This window comes from Macaca fascicularis, chromosome 11, assembly GCF_037993035.2.
Source record: "Macaca fascicularis isolate 582-1 chromosome 11, T2T-MFA8v1.1".
Lineage (NCBI taxonomy): Eukaryota > Metazoa > Chordata > Mammalia > Primates > Cercopithecidae > Macaca > Macaca fascicularis.
The window spans coordinates 30,263,870-30,290,190 of record NC_088385.1 but is presented as its reverse complement, the minus strand read 5'-3'; the positions used below and the strand labels follow the sequence as shown (position 1 = coordinate 30,290,190).

General features: G+C 41.8%; 1 protein-coding gene across 50 annotated transcripts in view; it reads right to left on the bottom strand.

The window, feature by feature from the left end:
• LOC102119459 (liprin-beta-1) overlaps positions 1 to 26,321 on the bottom strand; it is a 176,048-nt gene extending 149,727 nt beyond the window's left edge. For 36 of the 50 annotated variants that reach the window (XM_065523934.1, XM_045364912.2, XM_015430553.3 and 33 more), the window contains exon 1: positions 23,282 to 23,441. The gene's annotated coding sequence lies outside the window, so the exon portion shown is untranslated. Of the gene's footprint in view, positions 1 to 9,240; positions 9,325 to 23,281; positions 23,442 to 26,164 lie in introns of those variants that run through there. The other 14 variants (XM_065523935.1, XM_015430554.3, XM_074006471.1 and 11 more) reach the window with 2 other exon arrangements.

Here is a 26,321-nt window from a genome sequence, read left to right as displayed (position 1 = left end):
CTAGTGCAGAGCATTATTTTTTTAATTGTACTGAAGAAGTCACAGGCTCCTTCAGAGGTCCTACGAAGGCTGATAACAGTCTTTGAAAAACACTTGTCATATAGCCACTCGGTTTAAAAACTACACATTTTTTATAATCAGCTCAGATCACTTTCTGAACACCAACCCAGTCAACAGGGACAGGAGTTAATGCACGGGAATACAGCAAGTTCACAAGTAAAGGTGGCGAGACCTAGCAAAGGTAGTGATTTGCATGAAGGAGGCCACAGCTGGGCTTCCCAACCTTAACCATCAGAGTATGGCTGCCCACAAAAGACATTTACTTTATAACCTCAAATCCCAGTAAATCTTCATTCTAAAGCTACCCAGTTCCACCTAAGTATGAAACTGAGTGCTGAACACTTTATTCATAACATTCCAAACTGGTTATTTGTTTTTGTTTTTTGAGGCAGGGTATCACTCTGTCTCCCAGACTGGAATACAGTGGTGCAATCATGGCTCACTGTAGCCTCAACCTCCTGAGCTCAAGTGATCTTCCCATCTCATCCTCCCTGGTAGCTGGGACCACCATGCCTGGCCAGTTTTTTTGCATTTTTTGTAGAGATGGGGTTTCACCATGTTGCCCAGGCTGATCTCGAACTCTTGGGCTCAAGTGATACACCTACCTCGGCCTCCCCAAAACACTGGGATTACAGGCATGAGCCACTGCGGCCAACCAATGTTCCAAACTTTTAATAACAGAGAACAATTCCTGTGGAACTGATAGATGAATGATGACTTTGTAGAATTTACTGCATTCCCAAGAAAGGGGATGGCAGACAGGCCAAAGCAGGAATCAGGAGCTCCTGCTATTGTCTTGTCCAGGAGACAGCACCATCTTCCAAAAAACTTCAAGGGAACTACCTGGTATCCAAACAGGTTCTAATCTAGTTTAGGGCACAGAGATGGAATTAGAGTCACAGGGCTGGACGTCAGTGGAAAAGCAGGTGCTTTTACCAGAGGTTTGGGTGAAGATGTTTAAAACATAGCTAATGTACTCCACATAAAAACTCAAAAATCATACTACTACTTAATTTTTACAGCATTTTACACGTGATCTCATTTGATCCTTAAAGCCCTCCCAGTGAGGGCTGGGCTTGTATTGTTCTAACAATTTTATAACTGGTTAAGTGACTTGCCCAATATCACACAGCTAATCAATGTAGGGATCAGAGTGCCAGATTCTTGGTTCAGGCTTCTTTCCCATAACAATCTGCCAATTCACGATTTATCTATATGTTTCTCCAGGCATGTGTACCAAGCCCCCAAAACTTGGCTCCCTCCTTCTCCCTTTGTGACTCCCACCTTTATACCACAGATTAGTATTTCACAGGAACAAGAACTATCAATGGCACAGGGTCCTGGACAGAGCCACAGATCACCATCAAAGGTTTCTCTCTCTTCTTTCTCAATGACTCTGTACAATCCAGACCCTCCGTTGATGGAGACTACAGCTGCTGAAGTACAGCTGACAAGAGGCTAAGGGGATCAAGTTATATGACTACCGTGTCCAACATCTCTGACTAATCTGGTTTGCCTCAGTCGCATACACTGAGAGGCGGCGGGTTGCGGGAGAAGAGAAAGCTTTAAACAGCGCACCAATTTCTTAGACACACTAACTGTTCCTAGGAAAGCCTTCTGTCCCTAGTCCACAGGTTTTACCTACTGATATTTGAGGCACTTGGAGGATTTTACTCTTGCCAAGTTGGCATTTGTTTCTGCAATGCAAAAATGTCTAGACTGAAGAGATCATATGGGGATTTCCATGCTTCAGGAACACAGGCAAGCATCTCTCTGCCTCAGGTAGATGCATTATAGCTCGTGGGAGTGCTAATGAGCACTAATTACTCTATTTATTCCCTGAGCCACCCAGCCAGCAACAAGAAATGCCTGGTGAAACTTGCTGGGTTCTCATATGTACTATGCAGGCTCTGTTTCAAAGGGCTGGTGCCAAAATGATTTGAAGGGATCAGCATGCGGCTTCCCAACTGGATTGTTATCTCGGGATCACTAGGCATATTTTTTTTTTATTATACTTAAGTTCTGGGATACATGTGCAGAATGTGCAGGATTGTTACGTAGGTATACATGTGCCATGGTGGTTTGCTGCATCCATCAACCCGTCATCTACATTAGGTATTTCTCCTAATGCTATCCCTCCCTTTGCACCCTACCCCTCAACAGGCCCCAATGTGTGATGTTCCCCTCCCTTTGTCCATGTGTTCTCATTGTTCAGCTCCCACTTATGAGTGAGAACATGTGGTGTTTGGTTTTCTGTTCTTGTGTTAGTTTGCTGAGAATGATGGTTTCCAGCTTCATCCATGTCCCTGCAAAGGACATGAACTCATTCTTTTTTATGGCTGCATAGTATTCCATGGTGTATATGTGCCACATTTTCTTTACCTAGTCTATCACTGATGGACATTTGGGTTGGTTCCAAGTCTTTGCTATTGTGCCTAGTGCTGCAATAAACATATGTGTGTATGTATCTTTACAGTAGAATGATTTATAATCCTTTGGATATATACCCAGTAATGGGATGGTTGGGTCAAATGGTATTTCTAGTTCTAGATCCTTGAGGAATTGCCACACTGTCCTTCCACAATGGTTGAACTAATTTACACTCCCACCAACAGTGTAAAAGCGTTCCTATTTCTCCACATCCTCTCCAGCATCTGTTGTTTCCAGACTATTTAATGGTCACCATTCTAACTGGTGTGAGATGGTATCTCATTGTGGTTTTGATTTGCATTTCTCTAATGACCAGTAATGATGAGCTTTCTTTTATATGTTTGTTGACCACATAAATGTCTTCTTTTGAGAAATGTCTGTTCACATCCTTTGCCCACTTTTTAATCGGGTTGTTTTTTTCTTGTAAATTTGTTTAAGTTCCTTGTAGATTCTGGACATTAGCCCTTTGTCAGATGGTAGATTGCAAAACTTTTCTCCCATTCTGTAGGTTGCCTGTACACTCTGATGATAGTTTGTTTTGCTATGCAGAAGCTCTTTAATTTAATTAGATCCCATTTGTCAATTTTGGCTTTTGTTGCCATTGCTTTTGGTGTTTTAGTCATGAAGTCTTTGCCCATCACTAAGCATATTTTTTAGTCCTTTGTATCCTGTCAGTTAATAGTCAAGCAGTACCAAGTTTGTTTGTCCATTCTCTCCTCACCATTATCACCACAAACACCTCTGCCTCCAAATGTCCGCTTTGGCTGCAAATTAAAAAATCAGGCGGGACATGATGGCTCATGCCTATAATTTCAGCACTTTGGGAGGCTGAGGCAGAAGGATCACTTGAGCCCAGGAGTTTGAGACCAGCCTGGGTAATACAGTGAGATCTTATGTCTATTTAAAAAATCAAAAAATTAGTCAGGCATGGTGGTGTGCACCTGTAATCCCAGCTACTCAAGAGGCTGAGGTGAGAGGATACCTTGAGCCTAGGAGGTTGAGGCTGCAGTGAGCTATGATCGCGACACTGCACTCCAGCCTGGGCAACAGAGCAAGACCTTGTAAAAAAAAAAAAAAAAAAAAAAAAAAGCAAGGACCGGGGGGTACAGGGAAGAAAAGAAAAAACACAAGCAACAGGCTTGAAATTTTAGGAAAAGAATTTCCTACTGACCAATACAATTGGTTGAGGCATTTCACAATGTCCTGCACTCAGCTTGCAAAAGTTGTAAGATTTAGCCAACAGTATGCTCATTTTGATCCTTGAACTCTAAACATGACAGGAAACTTAGAAATCATGTAAATTTCACATAATCACTCACCTTAATTGTATCTATGTTTTAGGTGAAGCATATACACATGGCATGAATTATATTAAAACTCTAAATTTACAAACGTGTATAAATTATATAAAAAAAGACTTTCTCCTCATGGTCTCTCCCTTCCTACCAAAAAGGGGAAAAATGAAAAAACCACAGGGCAATGGATCTAAAGTTCCCAGAACAGAAATAAGAATGTTAACTCTTAACCCCATAAAGCCCCACTTACATTAGCATAACCTCGTATTCTAATACTAAGTTGATTTGTTATTGAAAATGCAACCATGGTAGCAGGGCTAAAAAAATAAGAAGGTCCAAGACACATTTAAAGAGGATTCCCAAAGGGTATTTTTAACTCCATAGAAAAAAGACTGCATTGGATTATAATTCCAAATTAGAGTATTTATAGTAGTTACTTGGCTCAATTTATTAAAATGAAAAAGCCTAAATTAACATACATTATACATTAAATGGCAAAACAACCTCATGTTGAAATTCTTTAGGCAAAAATGATTTAATTTCGGGGAGTTTTTTTTATGTGGTTGAACAAGGTCTGGCATAAAGACCAATCAAATCTAACCTAACTTTTAAATGGCATGAAAAATAAAAATTTACTTAGCAATTTGCCTCCCTTGGGTTATTTAGCAGATTTGTCTTTTCTCATGAGTTTCTACAATCTTCTTTTTAAATGTTGCTCTGGTACCTGAATGTTTATGAAGCCTGGGCAAGTAACAACCTCATGAATGATGCCAAAAATCTCAACTATGTGTAAGAGAAGGGTTATTGCCCTTCAAGAGAGCCGTCTGTACTTTTTACATGAACACGTAGACAAAACATGTTTTATTTTGCCTACGAGCACAGTCCTAAGCTGAGAATTCATCACGCAATTCTATAAGCAGAAGGATTTGAGAGAAGCAGATGACTTATCCACAACAGACAAGAAAGTCTACTCAACAGAAAAATAAATAGGTCAGATAAAGAAGTGTTTCTAGCATTTAAATATAGTGATACTCACTAGAATTTCCCAAGTCTGTGCAGATCTACCAGCAATTCTAAAACTTTTAAACAACAAACAAAAAAACAACAGCAGCATTTTCAGCTTCGCAATTAAGAAACCATCATCACAGGGCTTCTACAATGACTGAGCACAGTCGTGCTGCACTAGGCATCTTGCATATATTAGGTGGGCGCAAAAGTAATTGCCATTTTGGTATTGAAAGTAATGGCAAAAACCACAATTACTTTTGCACCAACCTCAACTTAATCTTTTTAATACAGTCGTCCCTCAGTATCCATGGGGAATTGGTTTCCAGGATACCCACACACATACCAAAATCCACATATGCTAAAGTTCCTTACATATTCACATATAACCTACACACATCCTCCCATTCTCTCATATACTTTAAATCATGTCTGGATTACTTAAGACCTAATACAATGTAAATGCTATGTAAATAGTTGTTGCATTGTATTTGTATTGTTGTATGGTTATTTTGTTTTTTCAAATATTTTCCATCTGCTATTGGTTGAATCCCCAGATGTGAAACCCTCAGATCCAGAGGGTCGACCATATTCCTACAAGGTAGACATTGTCATTTCCATTTTACAGATGAGAAAACCAGGGTTCAGGCTGGCTAAGTAACGAAGTCACAATGCCAAGATAGGGCTATGTAGGGATTCCAGTCAAGATATGTCTGACTCCAAAACCTAAAACGGTACTGCCCTCTGCCTAATAGTACCACCAAGAAACTACGACCAGAATACAATGATGGAATTCTTTCTTAAGTAGAGCAGGTCAGCCCTGGAGTCGGAAGCTCTGGATTTTAATGATGCATCTATTGAGTGGTGGTTTCCTCCAAATTAATGGAGATAGAAACAGTATTTAACCTCATAAGGTTGAGGTGAGAAGCAGCTATAAAAACCCTGGTGAAAGGGTTTTGCAAAACAGCTGAGTGCTACGTAAGCGCTAGTTGTTACCTTCATTTTCAAGCTACAGTTAGTGCAGCTGGCGAGCTGCAACAGGGCTGTGGGCTCCTATGAGTCCTCTCACAGGACTTAACCTGGGTGAGGCTGAGGAACAGAGCCTGCAGCCTCAAAGAGCAAAACTGAAGGGGTGAGGACTGAATGGGATGTGGCCTGAGTCTCTGCTCCGCCTGCCTTCTCACAGACTCAACAAATGCCTAACACACCCCTTGCCAGGTGTAGTCACAGCTCTCTCAGCAAGTCGCTGGTTTCAGTCACTCAGATGCTTCAGGAATCTAAGGAAGCCCCGCTGCCTTCAGTAAGCTCACTTCTACCGAGGGAAAAGAAATGAAAAACAAAGCCAAACAAACAACCCTCGGCCCAAAAACAGCCTCCCCTTTTCTCATCAACTTTATTTTTTTTTCTCTCTCTCTCTCTCTCACACACACAGACATCTCTCTCACACACACACACACCTCTCTCTCTCACACACACACACGTGTGCAAGTTTTCCCATGATACACAGTGGGTGCCCATAAGCCCTTCAGGCCCATTTATCCTCATCAGGAATCCCTGTGATACTCTACTTTGGGATATAATTTTAAACACTGATTATTCAGAATAGAGACTTCCAGAGAAGTAAGGGTTAATTTTAGTATAGACAGAGGAAAGTTGGAGAACCGCAAGTGCAAAAGACAATCAATAAATTAGACTGCATCAACATTTTAAACCTCTATATCACTAACAAAAACAAAACACGAACCGAATTAAAAAATTAGAAACAGTAGGTGAAAATATTTGCAGCAACTTTGACAGATGATTAATAAGTGAAATACATGAACTAGAGTTTATGACAAATGAGAAAAATACTAATTCTCAATAAATGGGCAGAGAACATGAACAGTTTGTTAAGAAACAGCCAATCGTCATATGAACATGATTTAGCTCATTAATATCGAATACGTTAAAAAGAAAAAAATTCTTTTCTCCTAGAAAATTATCAAATGCTACTAATATGAGAACATCACTGTGCTAACAGGAGCAAAAATTAGTAGAAGCTCTGGGGCAACTGACAGCAATACTAATCAAATATCCACACACATCCCATCCTTTTGTTCTGCATATGATCATCTATTGTAGAGACAGGAATGATCTGAAATCCAGAAAATATAGAATGCACAAATGCTTGTCAAAATTGAAAATAGGCTGGGTGCAATAGCCCACGCCTGTAATCCCAACACTTTGGGAGGCTGAGGCAGGAAGATCACTTTTTTTTTTTTTTTTGTAGAGACAGGGTCACTGACAAGAATCACTGATGCTGATGAAATTAAGCCTTTTGGTGTTTGCCTTTCAAAGGATGATTCTGCAGTCTTTGGGATGGCTTTCTTGGGGTAACAGCTAACTACGCCAGACTCTTTGCATTCATTATCTTGTTTCATCTTTACAACCCTTTAAGGCAGTGTTTCTCAACCTCAGTACTACTGATATTTTGAGACAGAGTCTCTACAAAAAAAAAAAAAAAAAAAATTACCCAGACATGGTGGCACATGCCTATAATCCTACTACATGGGAGGCTGAGGCAGGAGGATCACTTGGGCCCAGCATTTTGAGGCTGCAGTGAGCTATGATCACATCGCTGCACTCCAGCCTGGGTAACAGAGGAACACCCTGTCTGTTAAAAAAAAAAAAAAAATTGAAAATAGGCTATATTTTTACAATGGGATAAAATAATGAAACACCCACAGATGGAATATTTTACAGTCCTTAGAAATATTTACAGACATTTTAGTAGTGTAAGGAAATGAAAATAAAACAATGTGAAGTTTTAAAAATAGTGGGACACAAAATTACATACTCAGAATACTTCATCTATGGAAAAAATATAGGACTAGAAAAAGAAGAAAACACACCAACACACCAAAGCTAACTACACCTTCATGTGAAAGGGTTACTGATGCTTTTTTTTTAACTGTGTTTCTCTATTTTTTCTATGTTACTCAAATTTTCTATAAGATACACATATTACCTTTATAATTACAAGAAAAGTTTAACAATTTCAAATAGAAATCCACAATAAACAACAGATGGAAATCCAGCAGCTAGCTCTCCACCCTCTTACTCCCACAGATAGACAGGTAAGGCAGTAAACGGGGGGAAAAGCTGCTTTGTTTAAAATCCAAGGCTAGAAAAACATAAGGCTTCTTGACGTGAAAACCAAAACGTTTCGTGTCTCACGTATCAAAACAGGTTTTGGGAATTTGATAGTCAAAACATTTTCCATCAGAAGATTTAAACCCACACACCAAAATTATCTCCACAGAACAAACTAGTAAAGCAAGCAGGAAGTTTACCAGGAATACCCTAAAAACTAATAATGGCTTTTACAGCTCTGATAACTCCACGCCAGCTCACAGTAGTACACGATGTAACATAAACAACCTCCAGTGAGTCTGTCACCACTCCTAAACAGGAGAGCATGAAACCCTTAGCATAAGGCTTCTCACTGGCAAGAATCACTGATGCTGATGAAATTCAGCCTTTTGGTGTTTGCCTTTCAAAGGATGATTTTGCAGTCTTTGGGATGACTTTCTTGGAGTAACAGCTAACTACGCCAAACTCTTTGCAGTCATTATCTTGTTTCATCTTCACAACCCTTTAAGGCAGCATTTCTCAACCTCAGCACTACTGATACTTTGAGTTAGGATAATTCTTCAGTGGTAGGGGGCTGTCCTGTGTATTGTAGGATGGTTAGCCACATCCCTGGACTGTACCCACCAAATGACAGCAGCACCCCCACCTCCAGGTTGTGACACAAAAAATGTCTCGACATTGTCAAATGACTGCTACAGGCCAAAATCACTGCAGTTGAAAACTACTGCTACAAAAGTATACAGTATTACTGCCCATATTTGACAAATGAGGAAACTGAACCACAGCTATAGGTCCATCTAACTCCAGAGCCCAAGATCCACCATTCCATACTACCTTCGTGCCCAGGTAGGAGGCCAAGCTTAGAGTATAACTAATACTTCATTTTCTACCTGGGGCATCTTTGCATCTCCATGGAGCCTGGCATAGGCCTAATGCATATTGATTGAATGAACCAATCATCTCATCACATATTTACTGAGTTCCTACCGGCTAGCAGGTCTTGTCAACAAAGGCAGTCATGGCCTTCAACTAGTCCATAATATATTTCAAGAAATAAGATAAACCCAGAAAAGAGCCATTGTGAGAGTCGGTGTTGGAAAAAAAGTCTCAGTTTCCTCATCTGTAAAATGGAGGCAATGCTAGTGCTGCCTCATAATTAACTGAGATACTGCAAGTACAGTTCCTATCACAAAATACAATTTCAAATAACAAGTAGATGCCAGATCTCAAAATCACTGGGCTGGAAGGAACCTTCAAAGAGAACCTTAACTCACCACCCAATTGGTACCTGAGCAGTTAAAACCCAGAATTTGATTACCTGATTCCTGCCAAGTTCCTGCACGAACGAGTTCCGACTGAGACTCTCAGCTAAGTTTTCCTGAAGAACTGCTTTTAAGTGGATCTGGAGGAAAGAGGAGACATTAAGCAAAGAGAAGAGCAATGGGAGAAACAGAAAGGTTTGCTGGACTTAAAGCCACCCGGGGATTGGAGCCGGAATCCTCTGCACAGAAGGGCAGGGAAAGGCAAGCTTGGGGAAAGAGGTCAAGATCAGATGAGGTCACAAGATGACACAGTGGTAATAATAGCCAGGCGAGACTTAAGAAATATTTCTCCTAAAAAAAGCAACCAAAGGCTGCTACAAAGCACATACCCAATTTCCATTATGAACAGGGAATTTAACTTCTCAGACTAAAAGATCAACATTCAGGTTGCTTCACACCATTCTTAAGAATAGCCAGATACCTGGTTTCCATTTACATAGCTGCAAGTGAGGATTTTCCCACGGCAAAGAATCACTCTGCCTTAAGAGTAAACCAAGGAAAAAGATGAACTGGGCATCTTTCTCCCCATGCCCAGTCCACCTTGTTCTTTAGGGCACCAGCACAGCACAAGGAAACAAGAGCCCACAGTGGCCAGACCTCTTTTTAAAATCTGAATTTCAATAGGTGAATTTCAGTAAGTGAACCCTCCCAAAGCAAGTGTTGGCTGAAACTTCTCTATTAATAACACATAGGCCAAACTAACCCTGTCTCCATGCAGTCTCCACCCCAGGAACACCAGGATGAGAACTCTGCTGTAAGCCATGACTCACAGGACGTCAAAGAAAGCTTTGGAGTAGGCAGGGTGGCCTGGTACCAAACTTACTTGGAAAATTTGTCTGGCAGTAAGGTGCAGAATAAAGAAAAGGGGGGCTGGGTGCAGTGGCTCACATCTGTAATCCCAGCACTTTGGGAGGCAAAGGTGGGTGGATCACAAGGTCAGGAGTTCGAGACCAGCCTGGCCAACATAGTGAAACCCTGTCTCTACTAAAAACACAAAAGATTAGCTGGACGTGGTGGCAGGCACCTGTAATCCCAGCTACTTGGGAGGCTGAGGCAGGAGAATCGCTTGAACCAGGGAGGCAGAGGTTGCAGTGAGCCAAGATCACATCATTGTACTCCAGCCCGAGCGACAGTGAGATACTCCGTCTCAAAAAAAAAAAAAAATCAGAAGGGACTACCTGCAGGGCTCCAGTAGGAGACAATGACAGGGTCTGTACCAGAGAGGAGGAGGATGTGAACCCAGATATACTGGTAGGGGGAATGAAGAATGATTAAAAAATTATTGAAAGGCAAAAATGACCTTGCTGATGGCCAGGAGAGGGTCCCCTAGGCTACCACCCACAAAGCTGATACATTGCAAACTTTAATAATGAAGCTGAGACATTAGGACCAAGGGAAACTTAGCCTCAAAAGTGAGCTCTTTGACTTCTGAGACATCTTCATGGACCTGTGACCTGGGCAGTAACACAGGACCCAACGCTCAGAAAAGACCCATGGTTGGTTTAACACTCTACTGTCACCATCTTGAGAATGGTAATAATTTTGAATTTGTGTTGTGTAAGTCAGGTCCAGTGGGGCAATGGAGCCCACAAGTGAGCAGAGGAGAACGATGTGATATGATTTGGATGTTTGGCCCCTCCAAATCTCATGTTGAAATGAGATTCCCAATGTTGGGTGTGGGGCCTGGTGGAAGGTGACTGGATCATGGGGGCGGATCCCTCATGAACGGTTTAGCACATCCCCTTGGTGATGAGTGAACCCTGCTCAATTCGTTCATGGGAGACCTGGTTGTTTAAGAGGCTGGGGCCTCTCCCTTCTGTCTCTCTTGCTTCCTCTCTCGCCATGTGACAAGCTAGTTCCCCTTGCCTTCTGCCATGATCGGAAGCTTCCTGGGGGCCTCGTCAGAAGCAGATGTTGGCACTGTGCTTCATGTACACCCTGCAGAACTGTGAGCCAATTAAACTTTTTTTCTTGATAAATTACCCAGTCCTAGTTTTCCTTTATACCAATGCAAAAGAGCCTAACATAGCACGTAATATGTACAGCCACCGTTCCTGGCCTCTCTATTCACACACGTTTCCCAATGCACCATGAGCCCAGAATTCCGGTGAACTCCCGGTGCGTGGGATTTCAGCAAGACTTAAAGTGAGTGCAAGGTAAGTGTGTTACAAATACAACTGAATAAGCAGGCAGGTGGGTGCTGACTGCCCCAAGAGGCAATGACTTCCATTTTGATTGCAAACAGAAATGTCTTTCTAAGACACACAAATGACCAGGGAGCCTAAGCGTTTTATCTCTTTCTCATGTTACTTAACCATATTAGCCAACCACTTAAGGTGAAAATGACGGCACAGAAGGAGAAGGAAAGATAAGGCAACTCATAGTTGCTGCTTCTTTCAGTCCTTCATTACACATCATAAGCCAAAGGTAGTGTCAATAGAATGTGCACATGTCAAGAAGTGAAATAAAAGTAGTTTAGTTTTGGGCAGTGTTTCTACTGTTCTCATAACAATATACATATGCATCGACAACTTCAGTAATTCTGCATATGAGTTCAATGCTCTATATTTTCATTTAAAACCAACATTGCAATGGGCGCAGTGGCTCACGCCTGCAATACGAGCACCTTGGGAAGCCAAGGCAAGAGGATTGCTTGCGCCCAGGATTTCAAGACCAGCTTGAGCAACATGGTGAGATCCTGTCTCTACAAAAAATTAGCCAGGCATGCACCTGTAGTCCCAGCTACTTGGGAGGCTGAGCGGGAGGATCACCTGAGCCCAGAAAGTAGAAGCTGCAATGAGCTGTGACCACACCACTGCACTGTAGCTTGGGTGACAGAGTGAGATCCTGTCTCAAAAAACAAAACAAACCAAACCAACAACAACAACAACAACAAAAACCAACATTGTATAATACAAAGATGAAGAGTAAATTCATACTAAAAACTTCAATTTTAGTTTTTTAATTTTTAAATTGAATTCATGCTATAATTTCAATTTTTAATTTTTCTTCACATAGAATGACAAGTAGCCAATACTATGACAAGTCAAGAGAAAAAAACTGTATGAGAAAGGAAAAAAGCTTCATATTTTAGTACCTTTAGCAGCACTTTTTTCTTGCCTTTTGAATAAGGGGTCACACATTTTCATTTTGCAACAGGCTTCACGAATTCTACAGCCGGCCCTGCTGAGAACCATTGAACTCAAGAATATTATGCCTATCAATTTATACTGCACACACATGAACAAGCCTTTACTGACATCTTTCAAAGCAACCACCATAAGACCCACCAATGGACTGATGGGGTAGTGATTTTTAGTACCGTATTCTTAATTATTGCATTCCTCAATCCTTTTCTCACATACCCCTGATGTCATTACCACAACAAATCTGCTGAAATGCCACAAGCCTATGTCTTTTCAACTAAAGATCTTTCTAGAAATAAGTAAACTGAAGATCAGAGACCACCTTATCAGGAGGATAATTTAATCCAGTGCCGTCTCTGTTGGATAATTCCTTTCTACAGAGTATTTCCTGGTGCCTTGATGGATCTGTTGTAACCAAACCCCAGCTGTGAGTTCCAAAACCAGTTGTTTCTCACCACTCAGAGCTCAGGTTTCCCCCAAGAAGTTGGTCTGTGAACCATTAAGTCTGGTTGTCTAAAAATTCCTCCTTCAAAGACAGTCAAGTTTCCCTTTGTCTAATTTCACTCTCCTTTTTTTTTTTTTTTTTTTTTTAATAACCACGACTTTCCACTTCAATAAACCAACTTCCTGCCTCGAGACACATTCTGGCAAATGTGTCAGTTTGTATTGTTCAGATGAGAGACTTTTGTCATTCTTTCAAATTTTTCCTCTATAACAATAATCCCCAGAGCCAGCCTCTCAGGAGCCTGAGTTACTTGACTGTGAATTTCCTTTCATTGCTTCCTACTCTACTGATAAATCAATGCAGACTGCCTGCAGTGAACTTATCAACTCGTATCCCTTCTGATCACATCTTTTTTTTTTTTTTTCCATTTCCCCCATCCTCTCTTCCATCGCATCAGAAGAAGTGTTCTTATAGCCCTCCGCTTGATTTTGGGTCTATCCCCATCTCTCTACCCTGGACCATGCACTCATTCCTTCCTCCCTTTTCCTTCTTTTAATGTCCTCCTGTCTACCCGAGCCTTCCTCAAACGCAAGCTATCTACAATGTCTCTCTCGGATCAATTCCTTGAAAGGATGAACTAACTGGGCTGCCTGCAGTTCATTAGCTCCCGTGTAGTCTTCAATTTTTTGCATTCTGGATTCCAAGGTCATGAACTGACCTGGCAGCAGGACCAGGGACAGTCTGTTGGATGCAGCCTTGTAACGAGTCTGTTGCACTGGATGGCATGGTTAGTTCACTTACGTTGTGCTTCTTCCCTTGGCCACCATTGTCCTCCACTTCTCTGCAGATCCTGCTCTATCTCCTCTCCTAACTTCTTTTTTGCCAGACCATTTCTAAATGTCAGGAGTCCCCTGAAGACTGTATGCCTGCTTCTCTTTTTACTCTACATACTCTTGTTCGGGGAGCTCATCTATTCTCGCTCTTTACGTAACAGCCCTATAGAGATGATCCATTAGTCTAGGCTTTGGCCTAAACTCCAAGCCTAAATTTCTAAATTCTTGCTCAACATCTTTATATGAATAATGTCAACTAACGGTTCATACTGGCTTTTAACACCCCAACAGAACCACGCCAGAGGTAGGACTAAGAAGAGGTTGAAGATACTGGCCCTGGAGCTGCACCTGCCTGAGTTCAAACTCTGAGTCTCACACACATAATCTGTGTGACCCTGGGAAAGTTACTTAGCCTCCTTATGCCTCAGATTCCTCATCTGTAATAAGGGATTAATCTAGTTGAAATATTTAAGGTGCTTAGAGTAGCGCTTGGTACATAAAAAGTATAACCTACCAGGTAAGTGTTACCTATTATTATTGTTATTCTCCTAACAACCTGATAAGATAGGTATTATTATGTTATCCATTTATACAATGAGAAAATGAAAGATAATGTGGGTCATGATGGAATCTCAAACTCCAGAGATGTTCAAATCTTAACTCATGTTTCCCATTAAAATTCAACTTTCACTTAGCCAGGCACGGAGGCATGTCCCCGTAGTTCCAGCTACTCGGCAGGCTGAGTCAGGAGGGCTGCTTGAGCCCATGAGTGCACAATGATCACAACTGTGAATAGCCACTGCACTCCAGCCTGGGCAACATAGCAAGACATCATCTTTGAAAGAAAATTAACTTTTGCATATGGGCCATTCTTGATTTAGGGTGTTCTGTCCTTGTCCCTCCCCTTGCCCATATACCCACTAGAAACACCCAATCTGCTATTTCCAGAGTCATTTTTACAAAACAATAGTTCCCTCACTTTTTCTTTTCTTAAAAACATCCTGTTTTAAGGTATAATCTTGTCACTCTCTTTAAAACCCTGTAAGATTCGTCCCAATATAACTTACGTCTTTTCAAACAGTATCGTTCTCTCTTTTCTCTAGATCTAATCTCACTCTATTCTACATTTTGCTGCAAACCCAAGTATGCTCATCTGTCCCCACTGCCTCCTCAAAATCTCCTCCCCACCCTTTAAGACCCAATCAAATCCCACCTCTTCTAGTGGAACCTCCCAAAACCCAGTCTTTTCCTTTGCTCTGGTGGCTAGTCTAGTTCACAGAATGCTCTTCCCCAACCAACCTCCAAAAGGACCAAAAAATACATGTTTAAAATTATAACATATTTTATATTTCCCGAGTAATGTAACATAGATGTAATATACTTTAAAAAAAAAAATACAAAGTTCCCTTCATCTCAACTCCCATAAGCCACCCCACCTAGCAGCTTTTCATGCACTGACAAATGTAAACCATACATGTGTGCTTGGTGTTTTACTTCTTAAAATATATGTAATAGACATCTGTACAAGTCAGTATTTTCAATCTTTTTAACAGCTAAACAGTATTCTAAATCTGCTTTTTATTACAGTCATGAATAAGCTGTGCCATCTCTTTCTGCCCCCATCTCCTGTATGTGAATACTCTTAAGGTAAAGATCATGTTTTGTTTGTCTTTCCATCTCCAAGAGGACCTTGTACCAAGGCTGGGAATTGCTTAACACATGCTTAATGAAATAGTAACAACAATATCTGTCATCAAACCAGTGCATGTTGTGTGCCAAGAAACCAGCTGTTAGTGCTTCACATACATTATCAGATGTAATCTTCATAACCACCCAATTATTCCCATTTCACAGAAGACTTAACCAAAATCACACAGCTAGTAACAACAGGGGATTCTAATCCACATCTGTCTGACTCTGGAGCCCCCATCCTTCTCCCTATGTTATAGTTAATAAATTTTTATAAGGACATCCTCTGCTTTCTTAACCAAAGCTGGAGAACAGAAGAGTTCCAAGTATTCTGTTGTGGGCAGGTGGGAATGAGGATAAGAAACAGGAGGTGGAATAAATGCCAAGTAGATGGTGTCAAGGGATTGTAGCTGTAAACCTACCGAGAACCTTCTAGGAGAAAGAGCTGAATTCTTTGCCTCCCCCTTTCAGGCTCCCCACTACACTTCCCTTTGGTAACAGTGCCACCATTTGTTGAAGATCTTCCATGTGCTGAATATGCCATTATTATTCCTATTACTAATTTCTGGCCGGGCGTGGTGGCTCACGCCTGTAATCCCAGTACTTTGGGAGGCCAAGGCTGGCAGATCAGCTGAGATCAGGAGTTCAAGACCAACAATAGTGAAAGTCTGGCCAACAATAGTGAAACCCTGTCTCTACTAAAAATAAAAAAATTAAAAAAAAATTTTTTAATTAGCTGGTCATGGTGGTGGGCACCTGTAATCCCAGCTACTTAGGAAGCTGAGGCTGGAGAATCGCTTGAACCCAGGAGGGTTGCAGTGAGCCGAGATTGCACCACTGCACTCCAGCCTGGGTGACAGTGTGAGACTGTCTCAAAAAAATAATAATAATTTCAAATTATTTCTAATCCTTGCAAAAATGCTACGGCACATATATCAGAGCTACCATTTTATAGATGAGAAAACTGAGACCCAGAGAGGTTAAATTACTTGCCAATATTAGACTGTAAAAAATAGCAAAGCCAGGATTCAAGTTGAGGATCTGCATGGCTCCAAAGTCCTGTTTTTCTTGTACAGAATAAAGCCTTTTTATTTTTAAAGAAAAGATGAACTATGATTTTTAAACATTTAGACTCAGTTAAGATCACATTTGGCTGCAAGTAACTGACCCAAGTTTTGTGGTTTAACCAAGTAGAGATTTTATTTTTCTCACAGAGTCAAGAAATGGGCAGACAGGGTCCAGTAGAGCAGTTGCAGAATGCTATCAGCTTTCTCAGCCTCCTTCTAACTTTCCACCCAGTCATCCTTAACCCTCAAGCATCTTGTCTTTGGTCACACAATGGCCTGTTTACTTTCTCCAGGGAAGAAGTACAAAGAGCAAAAGTCTTAACAGGCAAGCTCACAGAGGCTTCCCCTTTAAAGTGCTCTGGGGAGCGGGGCATCCAGCTATTTACATCTCATCAGCCAGGACTACTGTCACTGAACCACCTCCCAGCTGCAAGGGATTCTGGGAAATCTAGCACTTAACTGGACATAGTGGTGAATTAAACAAAATGGATTCAGTTATAGAGAAGGAAGGGGGATAGATATCTGTTGGGCATCCAGCTGTGTCTTTCCCACAAGGTGATATGAAGTGCAAATCATCCCAGAGAATCAAATTCCCTTAGTAGACAAAAACAATAAAAGAAACTTAATTCTGTGTATAGCAGCTTTCTCAGTTATGCAAAGTCACACACTGATGGAGGTGGAGGATGGAAGGATCTGAAAGTTTGACAATGCCATCCAGGCAGCTGATCCAGAGGAAGAACACTGAGACCCAGGTGACTTCACACAAATGGCCCTGGCCAGATCACAGGTTCAACCAGAGTGTCTCCCGTGAGTCGTCACTGTTTCCCTTCCTCCCTCTCACTTCCCAGAATTAATTTCGAGAATCCACAGGTTCATTCGACTCTTCTATCATTCACAAGAAAAAGTAGAGTGTGTTCAAATTCCAATGCAAACAAAAGAAAACTCTCTACTGTGTCGTTATAAGCAGCAGCATCTTTAGAAAAAGATAATGGTTGCAAAGGCATTCTTTATGCAACAGCAGCTGCTCTGTCGAGTCACTAGATGAAAAAAGTAGACCATAGAGTTTCAACCTTGTTTTCACTTTTTTCTAAATAAAGTAAATACAATAAACTTTCCTCATGAAAAACTTATGCAATTCTGTGGCAGTGAAAAAATATTTGTGTAGAGTACTATAGATAAAGAGAAGGGTGACAAAGTGCCAGCAAAAGGACATCGGTGAGCTTGATCCTAGGCACAAAAATACAAGAAAACACAGGTACATTTAGTGATATGGTACAGGTACAATATTACAGGTACATTTAGTGATATGGTACAATATTACTGCATACCACACCGTTCCCAATGGGCCTCTCTAGTTCCTCCCCAAAACGACCTTGCTGGCCTAAAGAATCTGGCCACTTCTTAAGAGTTCAGCTTTTATTGCTAAAAGGAAAAATTAAAATTTGGCAACTTATTATTTATTTATTTATTTTATTTTATTTTATTTTTTGACAGAATCTCGCTCTGTTGCCCTGGCTGGAGTGCAATGGCACAATCTCAGCTCACTGCAACCTCCACCTCCCAGCTTCAAGCAATTCTCCTGCCTCAGCCTCCTGAGTAGCTGGGACCACAGGCATGTGCCACCACACCCGGCCAATTTTTGTATTTTTAGTAGAGATGGGGTTTTGTCACGTTGGCCCAGCTGGTCTCGAACTCCTGGCCCCAAGTGATCCACCCGCTTCAGCCTCCCAAAGTGCTGGGATTACAGGCATGAGCCATCGCATCCGGCCTGGCCACTTCTTTAGGAATAGACTTGCCACTGAAAAAAGCCTTAGTCCCTCTTGCACCAGGTGAAATTTGAGTTTCACCTCTTAACAAAGACACGCACACGAAGAATGAGCACACTGACTCTTCTGAACTTGTCTTTTTATGTCAAAGGCATAATTTCCCTAAATTAAAGGAGAGGTGAAAATATCCAGGCCTACCGTGGAGTCCAGAGGGTGTCCATAAAATCTAGGGCCAGCCCCAAACATGATGGTGGTACTTGATCTTCTTCCTATACGATCCATGTTTAAGACAAGACCCTTGGCCAGAGTGACTGATACTCAATGCAATTTGAGTTTATACAATTCCTTCAGGCATGGACATTGTTAGGTGCACCCCTGTACAGAAAACCACTACACGATCTTTCTATTCTGAACTCATTACACTTGCCAACAAAAACAAGGATGTGTGGGGGGGGCCAGTCAAAATGTGAGTCCCATCAAGTTCCCAGGGAGACGCATAACCAAAGAGGATTCACAAACTGTGACAACACGTCCACCTGGACCACTCAGAGTCCAAACCCACCTTTCAGAAACAGACACTCTTCAGTGGGTTTAGACTGGTACATATTTACCTCAGGTTCTCTCCCTTCCTCCCTCAAACTGCCTAAAAAGTGCATAAACTTAAAACTCCTGGAAGAACCCACATTTTTTTTTATCTCAAATCCAGTGGTCTGGTATGTTAGGTTTTTTTTTTTTAGAAGTGGAAAAACAATGCTCACCACTTGGCTTTTGGAGACATTATCACTGAACACCAAATGAGCATCAGTAATTATTATATCTAAAACGAAGAGTGTAAAAGAAAAGATTCTATGTATTTTGTAGGGTGGAATAATTCAGTTTAGTTTTAAGTTTATGAGCTCTATTTAACACAGCATCAATTTATGTGGCAGTGACATATATGACAAAAGCTGTAGGGTTTTTTGTTGTTGTTGTTTTGTTTTTCTAGGAAGAAGGTTCTAATGTGCACTGCAATGAATTTGAAAAATAACTGACATAACACACCACTGATGCACTGAACTACAAGAGCCCAGAACAGTTTTTGGACAGTTGGATAACTGATTTAATTGTGAAGTTATCCACCTTTAGTTGAACAGAAAATGCTGGCCAGAAGACATTTTGTTCTCTTTATTCACAAAGAATACCCTGCATAACCGGGCATGGTGGCTCACGCCTGTAATCTCAGCACTTTGGGAGGCTGAGGCAGGCGGATCACCTGAGGTCAGGAGTTCGAGACCAGCCCTGCTAACATGGTGAAACCCTGTACCGACTAAAAATACAAAAATTAGCCAGGCGTTGTGGCATATACCTGTAATCCTAGCTACTTGGGACCCTGAGGCATAAGAATCACTTGAAAACGGGAGGTGGGGGTTGCAGCAAACCAAGATCATGCCACTGCACTCCAGCCTGGGCAACAGAGAGAGACTCTGTCTCAAAAACAAACAAACAAACCAAAAAAAAAACAAAGAATATCCCACATCAAAATGTGACAGTAACACTAACAGCTTTGACTCTCATATTTAAATCCATCTGTTTGACCATGGTTAAAAATAACAAAATAATCATGATAGTTATGATTATGGCTCCCTGAAAGATTTCACAACCGGCTGCTCAACTGTGATTTTTTTTTCTTAATTTTGGAGCTAATATGACTTTCTAAGGAAATCTCTGAAAATAAAAACGTCATCATGCAAAACTTCTTGCCTATGTTTTCACCTTGAAGCGACGTTTCTTTAATAATCAAGACACAGACCCAAACATGAATGAATATGCATTCATTAATTCATTCCTTCATTCATTGTTTTGAAAAGGTAATTCAAACTAGGCCAGAGACATGTAATAACATCTTTGAAAAGACAGGCTGGGCACCCATGGCTCACTCCTGTAATCCTAGCACTTTGGGAGGTCGAGGTGGGTTGACTGCTTGAACCCAGGAGTCCAAGATCAGCCTGAGCAACATGGCGAAAACCTGCCTTTACTAAAAATACAAAAATTAACTGGGCATGTTGGTGCATGACTGTAATCCCAGCGGAGGCTGAGGTGGGAGGATCATTTGAACCTGACAGGCAGAGTCTACAGTGAACTGAGATTGCACCACTGCACTCCATCCAAGGTGACAGAGCGAGACCCTGTCTCAAAAAAGAAAAGAAAAAAAAAGGCAGAGTGCTGAATAAGGTCTTCTTTCAGTTAACAGTTTGAAAATTATGCTGGTTTGGGATATAAATAAAAAGTTAATTTTAATGTAACAAATTATCAACATAATCTAAATTAACTTATACAAATGTTGTATGAATATGAAAGGTTTTAAAAGAAGTCAGCTAGTCAGTAACTGAGGGAAAAATTACCTTGTTCTGATTTATCTCATGGTGGAACAGGGAGTAACAAAAAGACTATATAAACAGTTAATTAACTGTCCCTCAGTGAACTTGTTCCCAAAAAATGTCAATGATGCCCTTGGAATTAGGCACCATTGATCTGGAACTTCAATGTGTCCCTGGATTTCAAATCAACATTTATTCATTAAGGCCTAATGACCTTAATTTTTATTTTATTTTATTTATTTATTTTTGAGATGGAGTTTCATTCTTGTTGCCCAAGCTGGAGTGCAATAATGAGATCTCAGCTCACTGCAACCTCCGCCTCCCAAGTTCAAGCGATTCTCCTGCCTCAGCCTCCCTCTCCTGCCTCAGCCTCCCTCTCCTGCCTCAGCCTCCCAAGTAGCTGGGACTACAGGCGCCCGCCACCACACTCGGCAATTTGTTTGTATTTTTAGTAGAAACAGAGTTTCACCATGTTAGCCAGGCTGGTCTCGAACTCCTGACCTCAGGTGATCCACCTGACTCAAGTGCTGGGATTACAGGCGTGAGCCACCGCACCCGGCCGACCTTAATTTTTAAAATTGCTCTTGGAAGTATGACAGTTTTCAAAAGTAATTTAACCAAAACCTGATCCTACCTTTCTCAATAACTCAAACATCTTTTAAGTATTCTGTGTTTTCCTCACCAGATCTGCCTCATAAACATGGACTGAGAAAGAGAAATATTGGTTTAAATTAAGTATGTAAAATTACTGCTATTACTCAAACTGTGAATCAAATTTAGAGTTTTGGTATATTCAAGTCCCTCAACTAGGACTAGTTTCTTGGAAAGAAAGTGTAAATCTGAATTTGGCACATAAGGATAACGTCCTAAAGATACTCTTCTCTACTTAACCGTCTGGCTTTTGCAGCCCCATCTTTTGGTATTACAAATGCAGTTGGAACACTATCAACCAAGGAACACTACACTGAGTTCACATTATCCCACTCCACAGCTCTATCCTACTGAAAAAGTACACTGGAAATATGGTATGTTTTATGTACTCCCCATAGAACATAAATAGAAAAGACTTGTTCACCATTATTGCAGGGCCATTTGCAATTTTTGTGTCTTAAGCCAAAATACAAACCAAAATTAAAATGTTCTTGTCTTTCCAATAAAGCAAATTTTCCTTTCTCAAAAAGCCTGCTATTTATCCACCCTATTTAATTTTTGCAGGAACTAAGAACAATACAGACCCAGGTATGTCATAAACAACGGCACAACCAAACACTTCTTTCTAGTTCTGAAACCTAATGATCATCTGGCTAGAAAGATAGAGAACCCCATGGATAGTCCTCTATCCCATTTCCTGACTTGGGTTTACTAGAGGTACTATTGTGGCTTCTTTCTTTCTCCATCTCCTGGAAATGCTTTTTCCTTCAGGGGCCTGGGATATGGATTTTGACTCACAATGAAGTCCACTCCCATTTCCTCCAGACCTGGCAACAGTAGGATCCTCACTGCTAAGGAGGAACTTCGGTGAAAGAAAGGGGAAACTTGACTCAGGAGTCTCAGCGCTGACTTTTTTTTTTTTTTTCCTTCCTGCTCCAGAAGAGAGCCTTAAAGCACTGATGAGAGGGTCCTGAATCAGTGTATGGAGTCAATTTCCCCGCCCCTTCGAGAAAGTCAATCACACCCAGTTAGTGACCAGGGCACACAAAATCTCCACACAGGAAAAAGACAGCGTTTGAAACAGGAAATAAACAAAAATCAGAATTCTGTTCTTTCACTTCTTAAAGTATCTTTTCACTTCTTAAAGTATCTTTTTCCTCCCGACAGGCAATTGCTTTCCCAAAATACCAAACTTGGACTTTGAAATCAAGTTCTCTTTCTATTGCTCTCCGCAGTTCTCACTGAAAGAAAGGATTTGTTTTGGTCCCACATGTTGAAAAATTCACGACTCTATAATTAAGAGTTTATATGCCACGCCTTCTACCGCATTTCCCTGTTAAAACTCCCTTCTCTAAAAGAGATCCCTGAAAACACAACTACCAGCCCACCTTTAAAGCAGCCACAGGAAACAGATCTGAAGATTCTCAGCAGCCATCCTAACCCCTCCAAATACAAAGTTGGCAGCTGAAGGGATTTCTCGGTTAAAATGAGCGAATACTAGTTGCAGTTTTAGAAGTGTGCCCCCAAGAGACGAGTTTTCCCACAAGCTCATAATTAATACACACCCCAAGTGAATTTCTCACGTCCTGACTGGATTACACAAAAGGATATTTTACATTGATATATAAGAATAACACTGATATTCTTTTAATATATAATAGGCCACAAGGAGACAAAAAAAATACAAAACTTTTTTTCTTTTCAACGAGCATAATTTTTGAGTCGATGATTCATAATTTTTTTGCGGCATTTTAAAATCCCCCAATGTAGAGAGACACACACCCCTCTGGTTGGGGTTCTCAGGTATTACTGGGAACCTAGGGTGTGGGGGTCTAAGGATACAGACAAGACCTAAACGTCCAATCCTGGAGTATTCTTCACGTACAAGCTCGGTCGGAGCCCCAGGAGTTAAGCCCTACCCTCCACCCTTACCACCCCCCAAAAGTGCCCGTTCCCATTGGGAAACAGGAGTGAGTTGCACAAGGAAATCGACCCAGGGAAGAGGAGGAGCAGCTGCAACAGCCAGCTGCAGCCACACGGTGCCACTTCCCTCCCGTCTCGTAGTGGAGCAAAACGCCCTTACCTGGGGGGTGGAGAGCCGCCGGCACTAGTTCCAAAAGTTCTCGTCCACCTCCTCTTGGAGCTCAAAGCCCCAGCACTCCGGCCCGTCCGCCGGCTCGCAGCACACGAGTCCTTCCCCGTCCCTTCCCCACCCTGCCTGCACTACACCATGTCAGGAATCCGGGCAGGCACCGAGCTGGGAGCTGACATCACTCCCAGTTCAGGTACTTCCCCCTCCCACTGCCGCCCTTCTCTCCTCCCTCCCTGCAGGAATCAGCCAAAGAGAGTCAGCAGTGGGGCGGAGCCGGAGGCGCCTGCGCGCCCGCTGATTGGAGCCGGGGAACGTCACTCAGAGGAGTCCACTAATTTTATACATTCCTCGCTGAGCCAGACTAGGGCTGAAAGTGGGTGGATGGAAGAAAATGCTGCCCTTCCTGCTATCTCTAAGGAACGGAGATAATGCGATGGGGAAGAACCTGGCGGGTCGAGTTTTAGACTTTTCTTGTTGTAGTTACTGAGATTGCAGATCAGAAACGAAACTAACCCACGCGAACCCCCTTTTTAAGGAGAAACAATTGCCTCAGTGTCACGGGCACACGGGCATGTACGAGCCCGGCGGCGCGTGGTGTAGAAAATGGCTAGCTTTAAGCCATGCAAATAAAGGAAAACGTCAGCTCACCCTTCTGCCCTTTTATCCTGGGACTGCTGGGTGTTCCCTTAGACGGGGAATGTAGAGCTTCAAAAGCACTTCAGAAAGATTTGGAAGCGACTCCTGAAAACGGTGACCGAGCTTTGAATTGCTAAGTGGTGTTATCAGCCACATGGCTGCTTTTGCTTTTAGCGATGAAAATCACACCACACAAGCTTCTCGGGCAAGTAAAATTGAATCTCTGAAGCAAGAAAAATTTATTTACTCGTTTAAAGACCTTAAGGCTGCTGTTTTAATGCACACACTGAAAAGGGTGGAGGAAGGAGGGACCTCACAATTGAGTTCCACAAACCACATGAGAATAATTACTGTTGAATGGAACCAATTGTAGTGGCTGAGCTATCAATTAAGAATTAACTAACGTTTATCCTTGACAGATATCATGCGGTATAATCCCCTTGGCTGACAGAAGAGAAAGATTCTCAGAAGATGGTTCTTTCAAGGCAGATGCTACTTAGAGGCAGGACTGAATGGTGAAAAGCAGCTTTATTTGTGTGAGATATAGGTAGCATATAACCCACCATCTTCTAGAAATATAGTGAATTAATAACTTTCTTTTTTTCTCTTTTTTTTTTTAAAAAACAGCTCACTCTGTCACCCAGGCTGGAGTGCAGTGGCACGATCTGGCTTACAGCAACCTTCTCCTCCCGGGTTCAAGTGATTCTCCTGCCTCATCCTCCGAGTAGCTGGGACTACAGGCGCCCACCACCACACCCGGCTAATTTTTGTATTTTTAGTTGAGAGGGGTTTCTGCCATGCTGGCCAGGCTGGTCTCGAAATCCTGACCTCGAGTGATCCACCTGCCTCTGCCTCACAAACTGCTGGGATTACAGGTGTGAGCCACCGCGCCAGGCTTCATTGTTTTTTGATTGATGACATGCCTTACATTTCACCGATCTGCCAAAAATTGTAGAGGGATGCACAGAATCCAGCATTGTGTCTTGTTTAATCTTCCCAATCATCCTGTAAATTGAGTGTTATTAGCCCTATTTTAACATAAGGAATCAAAGGCTCAGCAAAGTTATGTAAGTAAATTTCTCCAGATCACCCGGAACTTGGATTGAAACCAAGGTCTATTTGACTCCAAAGCCATAGTTTTTCTTTCCATATCTCAAGTATTGAGTGTCCATAATATATATTTTTTCAAACAATAGAATGCTACAAGAAATCCACAGGCTTGGGCCACTGCCCTCACAGACCTACTTTGTATCATTACCCCCTTGTTGCTTGTCAGGCCTGCACTATCCCAAACTCTTGACTTGAATTTCTGACTCCAGTTTCCCCCAATTCTAATTCTTTCTCTGTACCACTACCAGATGAGTTTTCTAAAATGTTTGGTTTTGTCATCAACCTCTTCCCCTCTAAATCAGGTCCCCCTTTCCCGGCAATTCTTTTCTAGCCATTTAAAACTCTCCCTTATCTGGCTTCTACTTCCCTTTCCCAGCTTATCTCCTACTTCGCTCCCAGGAAACCCTCTCTGTAGTCAAAACAGGTCTACTCACAGATCCCTGCTTCATTCTCACCTTTCGGCCTAACCGGAATCCCCACTCATCTGTGTGTTAAGTCCCACCCTTCTCTCAAAGCCTAATTAAAGTCCTTGTCCTGTGCCAAGACTTAGCTGTGTGTTACAGCGGACAGAAAAAAGGACTCAAGGTTCTTGGCCTGGCTCTGCCACTTACCTATTGGGTAACTTTGGGCAAGTCACTAAAACATCCATCCCTAATCTCAGTTACCTCCTCTTTAAAATAGGGCTGACAATACCTACGTTAAAGGTTGTTATAAGGATTGAGATTGTAGAGATGTGTAAACATGTGGTTATACATGTCCAGTTAAATGCCTTTCCTGCCTTCCCAAACTCTGAAGAGCAAGCATATTGCTTATAGGACCTCTTTATATTCCTTGTACCCAATTCAAGGAAAAGGCTCGATAAAAATACAGGGCGTGAGAAAATGGATCATTGTATCATTTCTATTCTCTTCCATTCTTTAAATGCACTGTATCCCCAAATAATATCTCAGACAAAAACTAACTGTTTCTTCTTGTTCTTTTTTTTTCCTCTCTCTCTCTTTCTATCTTTTTATGCTTTGGCCAGAGCCCTTCCGTTCTCCCACACCCCTACCCACCATTTGTTCAACACCCTTAACTCCCTCAGATTACTTCTGGACCAACTACTTCACCTTTCTCTTAGCTACTCACCCTTCCCTGTCCCACAGTCAGGGACACAACTTGTCCATCAGTGTCTGTTGCCTGTCTTGCTCCCAGATGCCTTCAAACAGAGGCTGGGTGGCTACCAGCCATTCCTACAGCCCTAGTCAGGACGGCTGCATCCAGGCTCACATTCTTCCAAAACTAC